This window comes from Triticum dicoccoides, chromosome 2B (genome assembly GCF_002162155.2).
Source record: "Triticum dicoccoides isolate Atlit2015 ecotype Zavitan chromosome 2B, WEW_v2.0, whole genome shotgun sequence".
NCBI lineage: Eukaryota > Viridiplantae > Streptophyta > Magnoliopsida > Poales > Poaceae > Triticum > Triticum dicoccoides.
The window spans coordinates 90,161,756-90,167,113 of NC_041383.1; positions in this window are offsets into that span (position 1 = coordinate 90,161,756).

The window sequence follows — 5,358 nt, forward strand, 5'->3', positions numbered from 1 at the left end:
TGACTAGAGGGATGTCTATCTAAGTGGGAGTTCTTAAGTAATATGATTAATTGAACTTTAATTTATCATGAACTTAGTCCTGATAGTTATTTTGCATGTCTATGTTATTGTAGATCAATGGCCCGTGCTACTGTTCCTTTGAATTTTAATGCGTTCCTAGAGAAAGCTAAGTTGAAAGAAGATGGCAGCAACTACACGGACTCGGTCAGTAACTTGAGGATTGTCCTCATTGCTGCACAGAAGAATTACGTCCTGGAAGCACCGCTGGGTGCCAGGCCTGCTGCAGCTACTGATGATGTTAAGAACGTCTGGCAGAGCAAAGTTGATGAGTACTCGATAGTTAAGTGAGCCATGCTTTACGGCTTAGATTTGGGACTTCAAAGACGTTTTGAACGTCATGGAGCATATGAGATGTTGCAAGAGTTGAAGTTAATATTTCAAGCAAATGCCCGAGTTGAGAGATATGAAGTCTCCAACAAGTTCTACAGCTGCAAAATGGAGGAGAATAGTTATGTCAGTGAACACATACTCAGAATGTCTGGGTACCATAACCACTTGACTCAGCTGGGAGTTAATCTTCCTGATGATTGGGTCATTGACAGAGTTCTTCAATCACTGCTGCCAAGCTATAAAGGCTTCGTGATGAACTATAACATGAAAGGGATGAACAAGACTATTCGTGAGCTCTTCGCAATGCTAAAGGCTGCGGAGGTAGAAATCAAGAAGAAGCATCCAGTGCTGATGGTCAACAAGACCACTAGTTTCAAGAAAAAGGGCAAAGGGAAGAAGGGGAACTTCAAGAAGAACAACAAGAAAGTTGCTGCTCAAGAGAAGAAACCCAAGTCTGGACCTAAGCCTGAAACTAAGTGCTTCTACTGCAAAGGGACTAGTCATTGGAAGCGGAACTGCCCAAGTATTTGGAGGATAAGAAGGATGGCAAAGTGAAAGGTATATTTCATATACATGTTATTGATGTGTACCTTACTAATGCTCGTAGTAGCGCGTGTGCATTAGATACTAGTTCTGTTGCTCATATTTGCAACTCGAAATAGGGGTTACGGATTAAACAAAGATTGGCTAAGGACGAGGTGACGATGCGCGTGGGAAATGGTTCCAAGGTCCATGTGACCGTCGTCGGCACGCTACCTCTACATCTACCTTCGGGATTAGTTTTAGACCTGAATAATTGTTATTTGGTGTGAGCGTTGAGCATGAACATTATATCTGGATCTTGTTTGATGCGAGATGGTTATTCATTTAAATCAAAGAATAATGGTTGTTCTATTTATATGAGTAATATCTTTTATGGTCATGCACCCTTGCTGAGTGGTCTATTTTTGTTGAATCTCGATCGTGATGCAAAGTTGATAATGATATTGCAACTTATTTGTGGCACTGCTGTTTGGGTCATATCAGGGTAAAGCGCATGAAGAAACTCCATGCTGATGGACTTTTGGAATGACTTGATTATGAATCACTTGGTGCTTGCGAACCATGTCTTATGGGCAAGATGACTAAAACTCCATTCTTCAAAACAATGGAACGAGCTACTGACATATTGGAAATAATACATACAAATGTATGCGGTCCAATGAGTGTTGAGGCTCGTGGCGGGTATCGTTATTTTCTTACCTTCACAGATGATTTGAGCAGATATGGTTATATCTACTTAATGAAGCATAAGTCTGAAACATTTGAAAAGTTCAAAGAATTTCAGAGTGAAGTGGAAAAAAATCGTAACAAGAAAATAAAGTTTCTACGATCTGATCGTGGAGGAGAATATTTGAGTTACGAGTTTGGTCTTCATTTGAAACAATGTGGAATAGTTTCACAGCTTACACCACCTGGAACACCACAGCAAAATGGTGTGTCCGAACGTTGTAACCGTACTTTATTGGATAGGGTGCGATCTATGATGTCTCTTATTGATTTACCGCTATCATTTTGGGGTTATGCTTTAGAGACGGCTGCATTCACTTTAAATAGGGAACCATCAAAATCCGTTAAGATGACGCCTTATGAACTGTGGTTTGGCAAGAAACCAAAGTTGTCGTTTCTTATAGTTTGGGGCTGCGACGCTAATGTGAAAAAGCTTCAACCTGATAAGCTCGAACCCAAATCGGAGAAGTGCGTCTTCATAGGATACCCAAAGGAGACTGTTGGGTACACCTTCTATCACAGATCCAATAAAAAGATATTCGTTGCTAAAAATGGATCCTTTCTAGAGAAGGAGTTTCTCTCAAAATTAGTGAGTGGGAGGAAAGTAGAACTTGATGAGGTAATTGTACCTTCTCCCTTATTGGAAAGTAGTTCATCACAGAAATCAGTTCAAGTGATTCCTACACCAATTAGTGAGGAAGCTAATTATGATGATCATGAAACTTCAGATCAAGTTACTAGCAAACCTCGTAGGTCTTCCAGAGTGTGATCCGCACCAGAGTGGTACGGTAATCCTATTCTGGAAGTCATGTTACTAGACCATGGTGAACCTACGAACTATGAGGAAATGATGATGAGCCCAGATTCCACGAAATAGCTTGAGGCCATGAAATGTGAGATGGATCCATGTATGAGAACAAAGTGTGGACTTTGGTGGATTTTCCCGATGATCGGCAAGCCATAGAAAATAAATGGATCTTCAAGAAGAAGACTGACGCTGACAGTAATGTTACTGTCTACAAAGCTCGACTTGTTGCGAAAGGTTTTTGACAAGTTCAAGGAGTTGACTACGATGAGACTTTCTCACTCGTAGCGATGCTTAAGTCTGTCCAAATCATGTTAGCAATTGCCGCATTTTATGATTATGAAATTTGGTAGATGGATGTCAAAACTGCAATCCTGAATGGATTTATGGAAGAAGAGTTGTATATGATACAACCAGAAGGTTTTGTTGATCCAAAGGCTGCTAACAAAGTGTGCAAGCTCCAACGATCCATTTATGGACTAGTGCAAGCCTATCGGAGTTGGAATAAATGCTTTGATAGTGTGATCAAATCATATGGTTTTATACAGACTTTTGGAGAAGCCTGTATTTACAAGAAAGTGAGTGGGAGCTCTGTAGCATTTCTAATATTATATGTGGATGACATATTGTTGATTGGAAATGATATATAATTTCTGGATAAGATAAAGGGATACTTGAATAAGAATTTTTTTTGATGAAAGACCTCAGAGAAGCTGCTTATATATTGGGCATCAAGATCTATAGAGATAGATCAAGACGCTTAATTGGACATCCACAAAGCACATACCTTGATAAAGTTTTGAATAAGTTCAAAATGGATTAGTCAAAGAAAGGGTTCTTGCCTGTGTTACAAGGTGTGAGTTGAGTCAGACTCAAAGCCCGACCACTGCAGAAGATAGAGAGAAAATGAAATTCATTCCCTATGCTTCAGCCATAGGTTCTATCATGTATGCAATGCTATGTACCAGACCTGATGTGTGCCTTGCTATAAGTATAGCAGGGAGGTACCAAAGTAATCTCAGAGTGGAGCACTGGACAGCGGTCAAGAATATCCTAAAATACCTGAAAAGGACTAAGGATATGTTTCTCATTTATGGAGGTGACAAAGATCTCGTTGTAAACGGTTACGTCGATGCAAGCTTTGACATTGATCTGGATGACTCTAAGTCACAATCTGGATACGTATTTTTATTGAATGGAGGAGCTGGCAGTTGGTGCAGTTCCAAGAAGAGCGTCGTGGCGGGATCTACGTGTGAAGCGGAGTACATTGCTGCTTCGGAAGCACCAAATGAAGGAGTTTGGATGAAGGAGTTCATATCCGATCTAGGTGGCATACCTAGTGCATCGGGTCCAATGAAAATCTTTTGTGACAATACTGGTGCAATTGCCTTAGCAAAGGAATCCAGATTTCACAAGAGAACCAAGCACATCAAGAGACGCTTCAATTCCATCGATCATCAAGACTCGGAGGGGGACATAGAGGTTTGCAAGATAGATACGGATCTGAATGTTGCAGACCCGTTGACTAAGCCTCTTCCATGAGCAAAACATGATCATCACCAAAACTCCATGGGTGTTAGAATCATTACTTTGTAATCTAGATTATTGACTCTAGTGCAAGTGGGAGACTAAAGAAAATATGCCCTAGAGGTAATAATAAAGTTATTATTTATTTCCTTATTTCATGATAAATGTGTATTATTCATGCTAGAATTGTATTAACCGGAAACTTCGTACATGTGTGAATATATAGACTAAACATAGTGTCCCTAGTATGCCTCTACTTGACTAGCTTGTTAATAAAAGATAGTTATGTTTCCTAACCATAGACATGTGTTGTCATTTGATAAAAGAGATCACATCATTAGGGGAATGATGTGATGGACATGACCCATCCGTTAGCTTGGCATTATGATCGTTACAGTTTCATTGCTACCGCTTTCTTCATAACTTATACACGTTCCTCAGACAATGAGATTATGCAACTCCCGAACACCGCAGGGACACTTTGTGTGCTACCAAACATCACAATGTAAATGGGTGATTATAAAGGTGCTCTAGAGGTGTCTCTGAATGTGTTTGTTGGGTTGGCATAGATCGAGATTAGGATTTGTCACTCCGTGTTTCAGAGAGGTATCTCTGGGCCCTCTCGGTAATGCTCATCACTATAAGCCTTGCAAGCAATGTGACTAATGAGTTAGTTGCAGGACGAAGTATTACAAAACGAGTAAAGAGACTTGCTGGTAACGAGATTGAACTAGGTATGATGATACCGACGATCGAATCTTTGGCAAGTAACATACCGATGACAAAGGGAACAACGTATGTTGTTATGTGGTTTGACCGATAAAGATCTTCATAGAATATGAGGGAGCCAATATGAGCATCCAGGTTCCTCTATTGGTTATTGACCATAGATGTGTCTCGGTCATGTCTACATAGTTCTCGAACCCGTAGGGTCCGCACGCTTAACGCTCGATGACGATATGTATTATGAGTTATGTGTTTTTGATGACCGAAGTTTGTCCGGAGTCCCAGATAAGATCACGGACTTGAAATGGAGTCTCGAAATGGTCGAGAAATAAAGATTGATATATTGGGCGGCTATATTCGGACACCGGAAGTGTTCCAGAAAGTTTCGGGTAAAACCGGAGTGCTGGAGGGGTTACCGGAACTCCCCGAGGAACTAATGGGCCACATTGGGCCTTGGTGGAGAGAGATGGGGGCGACCAGGGCAGGCGGAGCGCCCCTCCCCCTTGGGTCCGAATTGGACTAGGGAAGGGGGGGGGGCGACGCCCCCCTTTCCTACTCCCTCTCCCTCTCCTTCCTTCCCCCTCTCTCCTTCTTGGTGGAATCCTACTAGGACTAGTAGTCCTAGTAGGACTCCCCTCTTG